At 36.5% G+C, this 19202-nt stretch overlaps 1 protein-coding gene across 1 annotated transcript in view; it reads left to right on the top strand.

Annotated features, from left to right (window-relative positions):
- The first annotated feature begins 388 nt into the window (after positions 1 to 388).
- LOC103600373 (threonylcarbamoyladenosine tRNA methylthiotransferase-like) overlaps positions 389 to 19202 on the top strand; it is a 151403-nt gene continuing 132589 nt past the window's right edge. The window contains exon 1 of the mRNA XM_008584636.1: positions 389 to 446. The gene's annotated coding sequence lies outside the window, so the exon portion shown is untranslated. The remainder of the gene's footprint in view (positions 447 to 19202) is intronic.

Raw genomic sequence — 19202 nt, 5'->3', positions numbered from 1 at the left:
GGTCCCAACTCTGAGTCACAGCAGTTGATGTGACAATGAAATTGAAAGTGCCCTAAATGTGGATTGCACTGTCTTTATTTTCCACAGCTTTCTTCATTTTAGTCTCTGAATTATGTGTTCCTAAATAGAGTTTTTGATGATGATTAGTGTTTTAATTACACAGCTTTCTAGGAAAAGATTGCCTGGCTGCTCTGTGACAATGACCCATATAACTATCAAGTGACTTTGGTTTCTAATCGCATCCATGTGTCCCCTCAGTTTGCACAAAGGAAGAGTCTCTAAATCAACAATATCTTTACGTAGAGATAGATAGTTATAAATATATACACATATGTATATTTTTTGCTAGCTGTCAACTCAAATGTTTGTGTTTTCTTCCACAGAAAAAGCAAAGGACAAAAGATCTTTCTCGAGTATTTCATTCTTACAATCCATATGATCACAAGGTAAGAGACGCATGTTACTAGTATATTAGGTATTACAAGTTGAGTGTATAGCACAGTTTTCACTAATATATGGTGATTTCAAATTCACTTACAAATTACATTTATATTTCAGTTTTAATTTTTCAACTTTTATTCCTTTTAAAGAAAACATTTGGGGCCGAGCCCGTGGCGCACTCGGGAGAGTGTGGCGCTGGGAGCGCAGGAGCGCTCTTGCCGCGGGTTCGGATCCTATATAGGGGTGACCGGTGCATTCACAGCGCTCACTGGCTAAGCGCGGTGCGGCCAGTCTCAAAAAGGACAAAAAAAAAAAAGAAAAAAGAAAGAAAACATTTGTATTTCTGAACTAAAATAATTATATTTTATTCACATTAAAATCTAGATCTCAGATACTACAAAAAGACAGATTTGGGGTTGTGTTTTGTTTGGTTGGCTTTTGGTTTTTTTCTTTCCAAACACTGTATTGGGTGAACTTGGCTTTTGTCGTGGTAAGGACAGTTAGAATATTGACTCTCAAAACTTGGTTCTCCATTGCTACTGATAGAAACTTATTTTTCTAAATAAAAATCCTAATGAAAAGCAGTGCATAGCATTATATCTGAAATATCCACTGTCAAGAGTTTTGCTACACAGAAAACCAAGTAGCGTAATGACCCTCATGTACCTGTCTCACAGCTTTACAGATTCATAGCCTGTCTTGTTTCATGTATACCCCACACTCTCCACCACCCATATCTGAAGAATTCTGATATCTTTCACTTATAAGTATCTCACCATATATTTGTTAAAGATAAGGACACTTAAAAAGAAAACCCACATATTGTTGTTTTTTAGGAAAAATCTTAACACCACATCTTCACGGGGAAATATATTACAAGATTTGTGAAACTTCTATGCCATGTAAGGTTCCAGTAAATCTGTTAATTCGAGGTGATTTCAGAAGCAAACAAAAATTTGCACAGTTGAAATGCTAATATAAACTTAAATCCTTATCTATGAATTTATAGTGAGACATGTGGTGGGGATTTTTTAACTAGCCAAAATAAGTAGTGTGAAAACTCCTTTCCTCAGTTGAGAATACAGAGATGTCTGGATTGAGGAGGAAAAATTGTGCCAGTTGTTCATAGCAGTTGAAAGAATTTGAATAGCTTCTAGTGTTTCCATAGTGACCAATTTACTTAAGCACCAAAAATTTATAAAAGAGGTGTTTATGTTCCATGTGACCATGGTGATATACAATACTAAAAATTATATCATTTCAAGTTACATTTTTCAAGCTAAATCAATCACTTTGCAGAATAAGGCAATTTGTTTGGAAGAGATTGAAAGAACCAGTAGTGTCTGACAATGCGGACAGAAGGTACAGGCTGATAAGTAATACAACAGCAAAAGGAATTAGATTAGCCAGATTTCTGATGGGAATGTTGCTTTTTTTTTTTTTTTTTTTTTTTTTTTTTTTTTTTTGGATGAAGCCATTTCATTAACAGAAGTGCAACAGTGGCTAAAGTTAACATTTAACAACATGACAAAAGGTATATGACAAAAGGTTTTGCCAGACTTGTCTAAATTTTGCCCATTTGTAACATTTTTTAATTCACAGTTAAGGGAAATTCCATTATTCTTTTATTAGAACTCTTAATGGAACTTAGCCATTTGCAGCTTCTACCAGCTTCCTCTTCATATTCTTTGTGGCATTGTATCAAAGTCACCTCAGATTATTTTGGCTTCCCTTGTGAAGACTTCATTCCTCTACAAATTAGTCATCAGGCAATGAGAAATTGAACATAAATGCTAGATGGAGTTCCTTTTGATCTTTGCTTTAAGATGGGTAGTAAATTATTGTAAGTAGCTAGACTGCTTGATGAGTGATTTTTGAAGCTCCTAAGGTTTGGCCCGTTGGCATTCTGTTTTATTCTGTATGTGTGTAGTGAAGGAAAAGGGGAAAGTTTTGTTCTGAGCAGCTCCTGCCCCCCTTAGTAGCCTCCTCCCAGTTTTTCAGAATCCATCCAGGCAAATCTAACCATGTTACTTTTAAACTTGTCTCTTGTAGATTAGAATGTCCATAAAGACTAGAACCATAGGATTAAAGTGACATTCACTATTTTCTCAACCTTAGAACATTGTTTTTCCATATAAATAAAATAATAGAGGGTTGTGTTTCAAGTTACTTTGTCATTTTAATTACCCTATTGTATTCAAGTAAATTAGTTTTCTAGGCAGATAAGTTTTAGTGTAAAACATTTTACAAGATGTGCTTAAATATGTTTTAAACATCTCGTGCTCAGTGAGATTTCTGGAGTGATCTTTAGGAAAATAAATACATATATTGTAAATGAAAGCATATATACATAAAACATTAGCTGTCTGGGGTTTGCTTTAAAAAATTCAAAGAAGGGAATGGATAGGGTGCAATAAAATAAGATTGACCGTGTGTTAATGCTTATTGAAACTGAATGATGGGTTTGTGGGGGTTCATTATTCTATTCTGTATATTTTTCTATATGATTGAAATTTTCCATAATAAAAAAGATGGAAAAGTAAAATAAACTATGGCGTGCTTCTAGAAGTGAGTGCTGTGATATTCTTCTCCTCTCTAGCTAAATTCCTTTCAGTGTTAATTTTTCCTTTGACTTAAATTTATGCCAAAGAAGGAATACTCAGCATTTCAGTGGGTTTCTTATGCTGAGTAAACTCAGAAATGCAACTCCTGTTCTAAAGTTGGCATAATTTCCTGGGGTTTCATCCCAAATTATAGTGGGTCACTTAAATGATAGCCTTGCCTACTAGAAACTGTTAAAACAGTTGTAATTACAAAGGGTAGTTAGTATGACCATTTTGTTCTCTGTGAGTTATATTTGTTCCTTTGTCCTCCCCGCAACCAAGATTGCTCCTGCCTGACCCCAGACACAGGAAAGTCACCAGGTTAAACAAACGTGTTGTTTGAGTGAGGCCAGGTGCATTTCTTAATCATACCCCAAAGCCATTGTTTAGGTTGCAGATGATCAGTTTATTTTCTCTTAAATGCTGTTGTTACAAAAAGCAAATAAAGCTCAGAGTAAAATGTGCACCTAGAATGAGTCTTAGGAAATATTTTACAGTATGAAATATTGCTGGTTCATTGAATGTCCATCTTTAAAAGAGTGTTTTCAGGAATTCTTATAATTAAAAAAAAAGACTTTACAAAAAGCCTTGACCAAAACTAATTCCCATTTATCTGTCATAATAAAAGGGACAGTAATCCAAAGTAACAAATAATCTGATTGTATTTTATGCATTATATTCTTTCCTCTGTTATTTTAATAAACATAATAAATATAGCTTGTTCTGTACTAGCCAGCCACAAAAATAAATAAACAAACATAGCTTCTAGTTTCTGAAAATGCACCATTATAACTACCAGGAAAGGTTTCAGGGCCAGAGGCCTTCCAGGTTATAGAAAGTCAGCTTGGAGTTGAATTTTTCCTTTGGATAAGTCAGAGGTAAGTTAGAATAGGCTATAATTAGGATACTTTTATTAAAGCCGTGCAAATTACCATGTGTTATGTATTCTTGGCCTGAAGAAAATATTGCTGTGCACATAAAAGATGTCTTCTTCTTTTTTTTTTTTTTTTTTTTTAAAGATGACTGGTAAGGGGATCTCAACCCTTGGCTTGGTGTTGTCAGCACCATGCTCAGCCAGTGAGCAAACTGGCCATCCCTATATGGGATCCGAACCCGCGGCCTTGGTGTTATCAGCACCGCACTCTACCGAGTGAGCCACGGGCTGGCCCAAAGATGTCTTCTTTTTGTTAGAATTTATTAGAATTGTGTGCTCAGGGGGACATCTAGGTTTATTTGTTAAACATATATTTATAAAATACGAAAGTGCTTGGAAGGAGAAGGTTAGAAAAATTTTGTTTAAGTCTATATTGGTTTTTAACATCTGCAAAGTTGAGTAAGTTCCTAAATACATTTAGTCTGTATGAATGAATATATAGTCCATCATTAAAAGTGAGTCTTTAACAGGTTGTCACTATTATAGTTTCTGTATTTTATGAAAGGGGCTTCTCATATTCTTTTAGTGACTTGTTATGTTAATAATTTCTCTACATATAAAGACATAAATCAGTGGACACACTTGAGAATAAACATTGTTAAAAAGCCCCGCGTAGCTTTGCACAGGGGCAGTATATTAGCCAAGGAGGTTTATGCAAGGCACATTATTGCTAATTGAAAAAGCCCCACGTGAGTAAAGTGGATTTTTCATTTTTCTTTTGGTGACTACTGTTATTTTGGTAATTTTTCTACATATGTAAGCATATACCAACTGAAATGTAGACTAACTCCTGTGTGTCAAAAACAGCTATGTGTGAATGCGCTCGATGAGTTAGCCTGTGAGTAAACAGAAAACTAGCATGAGTGGTTTATTCAACCAGAGGTCTCTGGAGCAGCAATCTTGGCTAACACACAGCTCGTATCCTGCAAGGAAAACCACCTCTGCCCAGACTATTCAAATTATTGTTTAATTCTTTCCTCCCACCTCATTACTTCTTCAGTCCCTCATCCACAAACAGTTCACTTTTTTAAAAAAATCACTTCTAACAAACTTAGATGCCTAGTTTCCCAAACCCACAGTCAACTCTAATAGCAGTTAAAAAGAGGGTGCTTATTGCTTCAAGAAGTCAAAGCTCCAGTAAGAAGTGACAGCATACTAAATGAAAGCAGGGACAAGCTATAAAAACTATAAGTCATTAATAGAGGAACTCTGAAAGTGCAGCTGCACAAGACCACTTAATTTAGACCCAAATACCCAGCTATTCCTATACATTTCAGTAGTCCCAGGGTGAAATAATTAGGATTAATTTACGTCAAGAAATATGTGTTTTCTTTAAAAACAGAGATGTGGATATCCTATTTTCAGAAATGTTGGTATTTTAGGAATAAATTTTACTTATCTCAAACTCTTAGGAACAGCTGGTTCTTTATAAGATGGATAAATGAAATATTACTATAAAGAGTGGTTGTATTCATATCTACTAGTGTACAGTGAAACATTATATAATAAAAATAGAAAATAATATTTTCTATAGATTTGCTTGGTTAGAAGCATATAGCAAAAATCTATGTCAAAAGTCTTGGGTTATCCTCTTCCCTAAGTGACTAATAGTCTCTGTGACATCAACTTTCATAAATATATATATATATATATATATACCATACCTCTTAAGCAGAAGGAACAGTTTCATTTCAAAAATCATTTATTGATTCATATATCTCGGTTAATCAGATTTGTCTAGTGATTTAAGAAAACAAAGTCACTTCCACCCAGCTCTTTATGTTTGAAAAATAATAGCCATTTGACTCAATCCTGAGAAAACCATGGTACTGTCAAGCCTTCATTATCCCCTGTGCTTTGAATAAAATAATTTAGCAACAGAGTGCTTTGAGTTGTTCTTCTAGAGAGGGAGATGTGAATTTGGACTATTGCCTTCTGGCCCTGTTGAGCTTTGAGCTATCTGCTGTCTGGAAATAGCAAATTCAGTTTTTAATGGATCCGGCACTCTATGATAGCCAGATTTTCATGGCACATGCAGATAAAGAAACAAGTTATTGATTTGGCATGTTTATGGCATGCTTAAAACAGTTCTCTGCAGCAGATTGTCCAAAGCCATTTGTGCACTTAACTCTATTTCCTATCTTTGGCAAAGATAAAAAATGTTTTTAAAGTAATTTTAGGATGTTACTAAATATCTGGAACAATTGAATAAATGTCTACTTGATTGAGTTTCCTTGTATTGACACATGCCATCACACTAAAACCATGAGGGTTATGACCTTGAAACACAGAGAAGTGAGTACTTCAGTAAATATTAAATTCATTTCATCAGTCCACTCTAAAGCCAGCATCAAAGTAAAGGACATACGAAGAGCTTTTTTTTTGGTATGAAATCTGTGCTTTCATTTATTAAAATGTCTTATCTCTCAAGGTGACCATATAATTGTTGCCAAAGGTATAGACATAGCTCAGCTGTCTCCTGCTTCAGCTGAGGATATTTCTAACCACTGCTTGCTTTCTGATCTATGTCAACCTTAATCCAAAAGCATTTTCCTCATTTTTAACCCTCATCAGCTTGTGATTCTTATTGAGTAGCAGATCAGGCTTCCTTGAGCCTACCTTTGATATTGTACCTATGTATTTTTTCTCTTTTCTTTTTAACATGGCACTGTTCTACAAATTAAATGTTATTTTTTATGTATTGGTTTAATTAATTGTGTTACTGTAACTGCAGGGATGGGTGGTACGGAAGTACCTACAAATGGCAGAGATTCAGGTGCTGTTAAAATGATATATCCAGGGACCCACAGATTCCAGAATTTTGCTCTTCCAGTTTCCCTGAGGATTAACAAACAATGAAATCCGAATAGACCTTTATTATTATGATTGCAATTATAATAAAGCAACTATTTAACTGGCACATTTCTCAAGGCTTTACATACACACATAACTCATTTAATCTTTATACCAACCTGTAAGGTTAGCACTCATATTCCCTGATATACAAGTGAGGAAACTGAGACATAGAGAGGTTGAGTAACCCAGATGCACAGCTAGTAAGTTACAGAGTACTCTCACTCCAGAGTCCATGCTCATCACCTCTGTGCCACAAGTAAGTGGAAATTCACAGTGTTAAATGCTCTAATAAAAGGTGGATTGACAAACACAACTTAAGCTTGAGGTTGAAGTGGGCCTTCTTACCCTGCCTCTCTCTCCCCAACCTCAAATCTAAATCTAAGTAGGTAAACTCTACTTAGAAATAGACATGTGAAAAAGAGTAAGGAGACACAGAGGACAGAAGCGACAGAAGGAAAGCATCGAGGGTTCTATCGAATCAATGAAGCAGTCAAGCTTTTTCTAAAAACCCCATCTTCACCTCCACTCTTCGCCAACCTGATGATTCAACATCAGCCGGGGGCAAAGGAAACATGATTTAAGCTGGGCATAACAGATGCCTGTTGGGCACTGTTGGACACTCAGTTTCTAATAGAACCTGTCCAGCTTGCTTTCCTCCCTACTGTGGCATGTGGGGTGTGGGGTGAGGCCGGTTGGCCACACAGCAGTCCCAGCCAAAGGACTGGAGTTTTTCAGGACCAAGACTGCAGGGGATATCCAAGCCAGAGAAATAGGCTAAGTCAGAGCCTAAAAGCCTGAAACACTTAGAAAAGCTGAGGAGAGAATCAACGGAAGTCACGATACATGGAGATGGGAAAATGGTAGGCAAGGCAAGTTAGAAAGAGATAGAATCCTGTCTTGTTCAGTTGCTCAGGACACCAACTAGCATTTGTGACTTTCTTTGGGGGCTGATGGGATCATGATGCAGAAGTTGGAAGTTTTCCCAGGTCATTGTTAAAGGATGCCACATTTAGTAGCATATTTTCTCCCCTCCACCTATCAGTAATAAGAAAAAAGCAAACTTCATGATCAAACCCTTTGCTAACATTCAGTATAAAAGTATGGGTAAAAAATTAGTCAAGGGCCGGCCCCGTGGCGTACTCGGGAGAGTGCGGCACTTGGGAGCGCAGTGGCGCTCCCGCCACGGGTTCGGATCCTATATAAGGATGGCCGGTGCGCTCACTGGCTGAGCACGGTGCAGGTGACACCAAGCCAAGGGTTGCGTTCCCCTTACCGGTCACACACACACAAAAAAAAATTAGTCAAAAGAAGATCTACATAGATATGACAGTTGTATTTTCAACTTATCAAGCCTAAAATCATCTCAGTTTCTACTGCCATTGGTTATATACTGCCTCTATGAAACTCACCAGCATAGGAAGAAACTAACAGAGGGGCAAAGAGCAACTGCCTTGTACTAAGGGCCAGAGTGCGTACCCTCCTTCCCTGGGCTGCCCACCTCCTGCCAGTCACCGCATGCTTGTCCTCCATCTTCAGTCATTGTATCCAGTTAAAATATATCACTATTCTTTTTCTCTCTGTATAGTGTCAGGGTCTTGATACATACCCTGCCCTGTCACCTTTTTTTTTCTGTGTCCCCCCACCAGTGTGCACTTACCAACCTTTCTCATCCCCTTTCAGAGGATAGACTTGGCCAGCATTCTATCCACTTGATATGTTAAGCCTGTTGCATGTAGGGTTGTCAGAGTTAGCAAATAAAAATACAGGACACCCAGTTCAATGTGAATTTCAGATAAATAGTGGAGATTTTTTTTAGTATAAGTATGTTGCATGTAATATGTGGGACATATTTATACTAAAAATTTATTATTTATCTAAAATTGATATTTAACTGTGTGCCCTGTTTTTATCTGGCAATCCTAGTTGCATGCATATCACACATTTCACTTGGGCAAATTAAGGCTCGAAAGACAGAAAGGAAAATAACACTCACATTGGAGTAAAATAAAAAATGATTTTAAAACTTCCCCTGTGTTTAATGTGAAGGACCTGAGGAAGTTTCTTCCTGTTCCTAATCCCATCCTTGTATAACATTCCTGGTCTTCCCATCGAAGGCTGACACCTGTGTCAGATGTAGTTTTTGAACTTTTACTAGTTTTTTAAGAGGAAACAATCTTTTCATTTGACTTTAGTTCTCTCAAATCTGATGATGATATTTTAACTGGGAAAACTGTTTGGAAAATTTCTTGGATGGCACAAAGAGAAATTAAATTTAAAAGTGCCCATGCCATATTTTCAAGGAAGAAGAATTTTCAAATTCCCCCTTCCCCAAAAGGTACATTTGTTTCTCAGCAGTACATTTTTTCATAAAATATAATTAATGACTTATTCGTAGCTGAAATCATTTTTATTGAGATGTACTGAGAAACACTGATGCTGCTGATGCTTAGAACCAGTGATATAGGCATCCACAAGAGAAGAGGATGCTATTACAGCTTTTTTCCTTCTTTAGCTGTACTGCTCAAGGTTTAAGACTGTCGAGAGTGCTGTGATTGGTGGCGTGTGGACTGATGCTGTTTGCACAGTGGGCTCCCAGGCCTGGCCTTTGTCTTCCTCAGCGCATTAGTAACAGTGGCTGAAAGACCACTCTCAAATGATTACCAGCCTTTAGTACAGATTCTGGGTTGCACAAAACAATTTCCAGACTTCTGATTACAAAGAATAGTGAAATGAAAGTATTTCTATGGGCCGGTAATTCATACTCTCTACGGGTTTTGTGCAAGATTAAGAAGACATGATTACAGTTAGCATTTATGGCACTTTTTAAATTAACACTCTTCTCTTGAAATTGGGAAACTGGAGAGTTTTAACATCTGGGAAGAAAATAAGTTAACTAGCTTCTTCAAATGATTGTTAATATTTTCCATTATTCAACACTCTACCTTTGGGTGCCTTTCAGACTACCAGAGGTATTTGAAATGCACATGTGTCAAATAAAAATAAAAGAATTTTAAAGACTCAAGTTCTTTTGAATTTAACTATCATTATATGGTAGACACTTGGGTAAGAAAGGAGAATGTTTCATTTTTTATTACTGTGACGTATAGTAAGAATCCAGGTACTATGCATAAAACAGAAATCTCTCTGATTCAGTTTAGGCTTTTGAGGGGTGTCATTTTAAAGCTGCTTATTTCTCTTTATTCACTTTTTATTTCTTATCAACACTTTTCTAATTTAATTTAAAATAAAATTGTAAGCTGATATAGTTCATGTTTTTATTATTTGCTTCTCTCCCCCTCCCCATCTCCCCCTGTTCTTCTTTTTCCTGTTAATAGCTATCATTTGGCTTACTTTCTGCTGTTGTCAATTTCTCTCTCCATGCATTTTGATTATCTTCCCCTCTACGTTCTTTGTATTCATATTTTCTTTGTTTCTTTCTTTGCTTCTTTCTTGCTTTCTTTTGGAGGCTGGCCAGTATGGGAATCCAAACCCGTGACCTTGAGGTTATAAGGCTGCACTCTAACCAACTGAGCTAACTGGCCAGCCCTGTACTCATATTTTCTTAATATTCCACCTACTTTTGCTTTTTGTCCTCCAGTACGTTCCTGCTTGGGAATGTAATTCTTGGGCTCTTCAACACGGTGTATTCTGATGCTTATTTCCTTTCTGTTGGAGACAGTAATGTGAAAACCTTATACTGGGTTCACTTCAACACGGTGTATTCTGATGCTTATTTCCTTTCTGTTGGAGACAGTAATGTGAAAACCTGATACTGGGTTCAGTTGTTCTCCCTGGTGAAAGTCTTAAACTATGGACCTGGGAAGGCCCTTAGAACTCATGTAATCCCACTGCCCTTTTCCATGCCCCCTCTTGTACAGGAAAAGAAAAGTCTCTTTTGTCCTGTTGAATTCTCACTCATCCTTCCAGACCCACTTTAATTTCACCTTCTTTGCAGCTTTTCTGATACACAGGATTGTTGTCTCCTCATGCTACCACTATGACTTGTATATGCTTTTATTATTTCACTTGCCATGCTCTTCAATTTCAGTTCCATTTAACAACCGTTTGAGTCTTTTCCTAGGAGACAGGCACAATAACTGGGGTAAGATGCTTACAGTCTATAGGGGCAGTGGGGCAAAACTGACAACAAACATTACATTATAATTATTTTGCTGTGTTACATATTTATCTGTCGGCATCTCTATACCCCCTACTACACTGTGAATGTCTCGACACAGAGATTATATCTTCTTAATTGTTCTTCCACCCCAGAGGGAGACCTTAGATTATGGGCTAGAATTTAAAGTATTTTATATATGAAATTTAAAGCAATATATAAAGAGCTGGCTTATTTTTTTTTGAAAAAAGCTATATGTATGCTATACCAGATGTTTACCATATTTATTTAACTAGACTCATTGATGGATCTTTGAGTGGCTTCTAATCTCTTGATCTTACAAACAGTGTATAATCTCACAAACATGTATAATGTGAACTGTAGGATAAATTTCTACAAGTGGAAAGTCTGTGTGTTAGGTGTGTGAGCTTCAAATCATGATAGATTTTGCCAGATACGCAACTCAGCAAGATGTTCCGGTGTACATTCTCAACAACAGTGTAAAAGAGTGCTTGTTTCCACAAACCTTTCCTTGAACACTATGTCAACTAACTTCTAAAATTTTCCCTGTTAGGGAAAAAAAAGGTCTTTTATTATAGTCTTCATTTATATTTCTTTTGTGAGTGTAGTGACTCAGTTGTGAGAAATAGCCACAAAAATAGAGTAATTTGGCCTTTGATTTTATGCAGCTACTTTCACATTTAAAACTTCTGACTTCTACATGCTAGCTATATGATGTTGACAAGACACTTATGTTTTCTTTACCTCGGTTTCCTTCTCTGTAAAATGAGAATAATACTCTATTTCATACACCCTAAGACACTATTAATTGTAAGACTCACCATTAATTTATATAACACTAAGAAAGAAAAAGACACTGCCCATTACAGTGGTGTATCTCAAGTTGGGATGCTAAAATATAAAGAAATGTGCATCTTAGAATCAATGAAATTTACTAGTACCTGCCTTTAGAGCATTGCCATAAGGATGAAATGAAAAGCATCTCGAATAGCACCCAGCAAATAGTAAGTGCTAAATAAATGACTTATTATTCTTACAGTAAAATTAGTTACTTGAATGTCAGCTTTACCACTAGTACTCACCACATTGTATATTTTCAATAAATACCTGTTGTTATTGTTAATGTAAAATTATAGTTATTTAGAATATAATCAGGGATTTTGTCTGTTTTATTCAATACTATTTCCCCACACCTAAAACTGTGCTTGGCATATGTGAAGTGCTCTGTAAGTATTTGTTGATTGAAGGAATTAATCTGTGTCCTCCTCTAAAACTTTAGCCAAGTATGTATAGAAATCTTAATTCTTCCTGAGTAGCAGATGCAGTGGTCATGAATCTTGGAATCCTGTGGTCTTTATCTCTCCTCTCCCCACCCCCATACACACCAAAATTTACAGACCTTATGGCAGACCACATGATTTCATTTTAAAAATAACTAAGCCCTATGGAGCTCATTAAAACATTTAAAAACCTTCATTGATAAAACCAAAAACTTTGAATTGAAAGCATTCATCAAAATATTGTTGATATAAAATTTTCTCCAAACAAGTCAAAATAATATGTTTTACATTATCTATACAGAATCCTAATAAGAATTTTACAAGATTTGTGTTAAGTCCTGTATTTTAGAACTTGTATTTTTTAAAATACAATATATTGTTTTTACAACTGATATTGTCTTGGACTGTTGTTATTCAGTATATCCACTACAGAAATAAAACCTTTTATTTTGAAGTACAGTATTTTTTAATAATGTGAGCTCATGTAAGAAATTTTTAGTTTGGTTTTTCCACCAAATAGGGGGTTCTTTCTCCCACATAAGAAGTTAGAGGTAGGTGGCTGGGGGTGTTGATTGAGCCTCTCAGATGGTACTATCAGGGACCAGGTTCTTTGTCTTTCCTTTCTGCCACCCCCACTGTGTTGGCTTTTTGTCCTGACGCTTGTCCAACTTTGTAGTCTTAAAGTAGCTGCTACCGTTCTAGGCATTACATGTTTGATGGTCTATTATAAAAGATATTACAAAGGATACAGACAAAGAAATGCATAGGGTGAGGTCCCAGGTGGGCCACCCTCCAGGAACCTCAACTTGTTCAGCTATCTGGAAGCTCCTGAGAAGTTTTATTCTTTCTCTTAGCTGTAATGGTGTGGACTTTAGGAAAGTCTTCATTACTTCATAAAGTCTATATCCTTTATGCTTTTCTTTTAAAATTGTACGATTTTCTCAGTTTAGACTGTTTGATCTTATACACTTTGCTTTATTTAGCTTAGTGATAGGTATTTGAATATTTCCATATGGCAGGTCTTTCTGTTTTGAATGTTTGAGAATTTAAAATGTGATACTGATTTAGTGACTTTCAAAAAGAGGAGATATGAAATAAAGACATTGGGTATGTGTTTTTATAAATATTTGTGTGTGTGTATATGTAGGTAGATAGATACGCATGCTGCAGCTAAAACATGTACTCTAGCTAATATCAAGACTAGCTGAGATGAGTTAATTCTCTACAAACAGCCCATGTTTTCTGGCTAATACTATATGTGCCACCTTATAAGTGACCTTAAAATTCTGATCGGCTTTGAGTTTACTCAGAATTAAATGTAGATATTGCTACCTTAAATTTAATAGAAAGTGCTTCTGTCAGAGTCTTGTTGAAAACTCAGCCCATCTGTTGCAGTACAGCCTGTCCCTGCTGTGGGGCCCTCTGTGGAAGGAACTGAAATGCTCTTGCTTCTCTAGCATCTTGATGTGGGTGAAGTTCACTCCCACGTGTTATAAAAGTCCACTTTTATCAACAGACCCGTTTGCTGACATGTTTATCTGACTTTACAGTCACTCACCGTTCACTTACTTGAAGAAGATAAGGTCAAAACCTGAAGGTTTGTTCTGAAAAATTGAAGCAAACCTAATATCTCCTACTGAACTGCTGTCACAGTCCGTGGTAAGGCTTAGAACGACAGATTAAAACTGCAGCCCGCCTATCACTACACTCGTGCTCCCAGTGGTCAGCAGCTGCTAGCACTTCAGGTCTATCAGGGATACATCCCTAGGCCTGATTAGTGATTCAGCTTTCCTTTTTTGTACTTGATAAGTTTAAGCATTCACCAGTTTTCACTACAGTTGTAACAAGCAAATGTACTCAATTTTAAATAGTTTTTAAAACTCATGGATGAAAACTTTCTTTCAAATCAAGTATTAATAACAATAAATTTTGAATATGTAATAGATACTTAAAACTTCCCTCAAGGATTGCAAAACAATTATCTAAGTACATATATATGTATTATAATTTTCGGGTCCTAGGTTAGTAATGGAATAATGAGTGTTAGCGTACTGATCAGTACCAGGATTTCTTCTCACCTCTCTGGTGGCTTTTCCAGGCTTCTCCTCGTTTGTTCCTCTTTGTTGTTGCTGTTGCCCATTCACAGTGGTGTTCTGTTTTTTGATAGCCCCTGGCTGCTCCAAGGCATAGCAAACATACATGCAGTGGACTTGGGAGCATTTGCTTTGGATGGTACCTCAACCCCAGTGTATGGAGTTTCTACCCTGCCCCCCAACACACACGCCTGTGCACCGTGTTTACTACCTTGAGGAATGTTAACACATCTTTCTAGCTATTAAGCTACAAACCAGAATGTCATCCTGGACCCCTCCCTCTCCCTTTACCCACTACTTCCGATTGCTTAGATTTTCCCAGATCTACCAATGTCATTTATCTAGATTTGACCTCATCCTCTTCATGTCCGTTGCCTTTGTGTAGACCTTTGGCATTTTTCTCCTGGATTTCCTCATCTCTCTCAAACTGTTGTTCTTATTTCCATTCTCACTGACCTCTCCCAAAACCCAATCCATTTACCCACTGATTTGATGGGCATGCTTCTATAATACAATTTAGATTGTGTTAATCCCCTGCATAAAATACTTCCATGGCCCTTGGTCACTTACAGAATAAAGCCACAGCCATGATACATGAGGCCCTCTGCAGCTACAGCTAGTAGCTCCTTAGCTTTCACTTTGTACCTACCACACTATATGTCTTTCCCAAACACTCCACACACTCTGTTCTCCGTGTCTATGCACAAGCTGTTTTCAGTTTCTGGAAGCCAGTGTCACTTCATTCACCTGTTTCACCTTTCCCCTTCAGAACTCAGAGCCAGTCCTCCCCTCTGGCAGTCATCCTGTCTTCCTCTACTCTCACCGCCTCCAGGGACTTAGGTGTCCCTTTCATGTACTCCCACAGTCTCAGTGCTTCCCCTACCTCATTGTCTGTCTGTCTTCCTGGATAACTGTGAACTTTCGAGGACGGGGCTTGTGTTGCTATGGTCTATAGGCCTAGAGGGCTAATACAGTGGCTGACACATAGTAGATGTTTTTAATAAAAGTGCATTTAAAGAATGAGCGTGATGTCTTTCCAAGGTCTGTTTCTTTGAAGCATATTTTGTATTCTGTGCACACACAGGAAATTAAAAAGCTTGTGTGGACTGCAATGATTCCACAGGATTTCCTTATTTCATATTTAAAATCTATCTTTTCAAAGAAAGAAACAACCATCATAATAATATGTTGAACTTTCAGAAGGAGAGAACAGAACTATGGTTACTAGAAGTGGGAAAGAGGGAGTGGGAGGGGGGCTAGTGAGAAATTGCTTAATGGACACAAGGAACTATCACATTTTGTAATGATGAATATGCTAATTATCCTGATTTGATTATCACACATTGCACACAGGTAATGATATTCAACTCTGTACCCTGCAAATATGTACGACCAATTATGTTCCAATAAAAAAATCTATCTTTTCTATTCCCAGTTATGTTACATTTATATAAAATTAAGAATGATTTCAAAGGAGTCTTTGCTTCCCTCTGTAGCTATACAAAGAATGTGCAATCTCCTTAGAGTGATGTCGCCTCTGTTCCAGAGATTCTCAAACTTGATGGCACATTAGAATCACACGGGGTGCTTTCAAATATGCTAATACTTGGGTCTCACACGTCTGCACAACGTGTGTGTTGTGTTGTTTCCAAATGTTATAAATGAACAAATGATGCTAATTGGCTTCATTATAAAGTTATCCATTCCCATCTCAGCTGAGTACTCAGACTTGATCCTTTTACAAATCTGCAGTCAGCTCATATTCCCATTTCTTCCAGCACTTATCCTAAACCATATCACTTTCCTTAGTCCCTTTCCTACCCAGCTCTTGCTTGTGCTGCACCTCCCTGCCCCATCATGAATTGGTTTCTATTTATATTGCTCCAATAGCGGACCTGAGTCTACCATTTGAATTTCTAGTTTTACCCATGGTATCCTTAATCTGATAATGTGACACTTCCCTAAGGGTCTTAGTTGTCTTATTGGATATTTTATTTAGGAGTATTGTTGTGAATAACCCAACTCATGCTGTTTTAAACAGAGATCATTTATATTTAGAATTTATTAGCTTTCTTAATTGAACTGTCAAGGTAGTTTTTTGTCTTCAATAGTACCTGATTCAGGAATCAAGCAATTAAGCAATGCTTGATTCAGGACTCAAAGTCACCAGCAGCCCTCACTTGGCAGTCTTTGATGTATCAGCTATTCTCAGGCTCGCCTCCTTGGAGGGAGCAAAGTGCTTGTTGCAGCTCCACACCGCACCCCTCATACTACCAAATAGAAGAGAGAAGGCATCCGTCCTGCCAACTAAAGTTTCCACCAAACCTGATGGCTTTGGGTTATGTACACTTCTCTGAGTTGGACCAGGAAGTTAATGAGTTGATTGAGTTAAGCCAATTAAAGTTTTTGCCCTAGGAATTGGGGTGCAGTTAACCCACTCAGACCCCTTGGGCTAGGGTGTGAGGAATGAAAGGGCAGTGAATTCCCCAAGGAGTAAAAAATGAATGCAGAAAGGGCCAAGAAATGTTCGCTATAGTGCAAATTATTGTAATATTAACTGTCTACAAGGATTTCACCAACATTTGAGCAATATGTATTTAATTTGAAATGTTATACACGAAGATATAGTAGAATTGCTTGGTCATATTGGACCATTTTGAATTTATAATGAAGTGAATGCAAAAAGAAAGTTATAATATGTTCTGTTTTTATAAACAATATAAGGAATCACTTATATTGATCATTGAATTTATGAGTTAAAATTTTTTTAACAAATATTAAAACTTACTCCTCCACTAAATATTAGAAGAATGGTATAATAGAGTCTGAAGAACTGACTTCAGGTCGGCGCTTTGCCATTTAACTACTTGGATGACTTTGGATAAAGTTACTTCTTTTCTTTGATCACTAGTTTTGTTATCCGATGGATGCAGATGTAAGTAATACATCTCGTGGAGTTTTTGTGACTATCAAATGAGATAATATATATTAAAGCATATAATGAAAAGTCAGAGATAATAGTTACTTTTAATTTTACTACCTTATCAGGTTGACTTTAACTGGCCACAGAAAATATTATAATTAAAATGTAATTCTATTTTGTTAGCACATTGCCTTTATTCCTTAAAACTTGTGTGGGATTTTTTGTTTTTGTCTAAAGAAACCTCAGAGTGGCTTATATAAAAAGTATGAAAGATATTTTAGGATAAAGTTAGAGCCGTGTTGTTCATTCACAAAATCCGAGTCATTGCTACAGTTGAGAATAAAAAAGCCTGGGCTTCTGGGAAGCAAAGACAAAAAGACAAACACAGCTAAATGCACGGCTTTCATTTTGTAATAATGGAATGTATATATCATTCAAGAGGAGTGACACCCTTTACTTAGGGCAAATCTCTAAATAGAATATATCTCATCAATCTCTCTTTTAAAGGGTATTGAACAGCATGATGGATCCTTGTACCATAAAATTTACAAGACCCAATAAGCTTTGAAACTGTTTGGGACAGTTTTGAATGGAGATGCAATCTACCATGGGATTGAATCTGCCATTTACTAGCTGTGCAACATAGGTAATTTACTTAACTTCTCTGAAGCCCAGTTTTCTTATCTGTGAAATGGGAATAAAAAAGTATTATCTACCTCATGAGGTTATAGGATTAAACAAGAGAACGTATGTCAAAGAGGTTGGCACAGTGCTATGAATGTAAGCTATGTAAGCACAGTGCTATGAAGTAAGTGGTTAATAAATGTTATAATTATTACTAATCCTATCAATAAAAATTGATTGCTGTAATTAGATATCTGTAAAATAATATTATTGGTGAGGTAATTTTATTGTGATTCAGAAAGCATGTGATTAAATACTGAAAAATATTACCAGGGCTTTTCAGCTAGATAAAAAGTTGAAGCAGCTGGAAATCTAAAGAAGAAAAATGAAAATATTGTTCTGGTTCTCTCTGTGAACCAATTAAAATGTTCTGTTGTTTTTTTAAAACAAGTCATTTTAGAATAGCACTGAAACTCTCTGAGATATCATCACGGTGAAAAGCCTGTGGAAGGGTCTAAAAGCTAACTAACGTATGTGCACTAAGAGTAGAGCTCATAATTCACAATTCCCTGAGAGTCCCTGCACCTTAGAATTCTGCTTAGATGGATGCAGGCTCGTTAGCCTATGGTAGCTAAGTTGATGTGGTCCAGTCATCCACCTATATGGACAGTATGGTATTAAAGGAGACCCTTTACATTCTGACTCTAGTTTACCCAAAAAATAAAAATAAAAGGACAGGGGGAAAAATAGAGTAATTGTACTGAGTTATCTAGGTACCTCTAGATATAATTCAAAATAAGATTACCTAGAATATTTTACATGGTAATATATTGGTTGTACATTGCTTTTTAAGTTTGTTTCTTAAAGTAATAGGGTATATATTTAGAATTATTAGATATTAGCACCAAGAGGAATCAGGAGTTTGTGAGCTTTAATACAGTCCTTTTTTTCTTTCTTTTTAATTTGGATATTGAAACCAAGGCCCACAGACAGTTGGTTAATTAATAATAAAACTGTACCTTAAAGTCAGATTCGCTGACTCCTGGTCTATTATGTCTTTCATTTCACCACATGGTATTTGTTTTTTGTCTGTATTGGTTTTCTTTGCTTTTTTGTCATTGTTGCTTATTTTTGTTTCTAGCTATTGATTTCCAGTATTTGCATTATACAGGACAAAAACACCCTTTTCTTCCAATTATTCTGTGATTCAAAACTCTAGTATACTCCACCTTTTAGCAAACCAGACCTAATATTTTAATAAGCCCCTGAGGTTGATTTGCTGAACTAAATGTGAATTTCCAGGTTACTTG

The sequence above is a fragment of the Galeopterus variegatus genome, unplaced genomic scaffold (assembly GCF_000696425.1).
Source record: "Galeopterus variegatus unplaced genomic scaffold, G_variegatus-3.0.2 Scaffold3323, whole genome shotgun sequence".
Classification (NCBI taxonomy): domain Eukaryota; kingdom Metazoa; phylum Chordata; class Mammalia; order Dermoptera; family Cynocephalidae; genus Galeopterus; species Galeopterus variegatus.
This window is presented reverse-complemented; position numbering and strand designations above follow the sequence as displayed.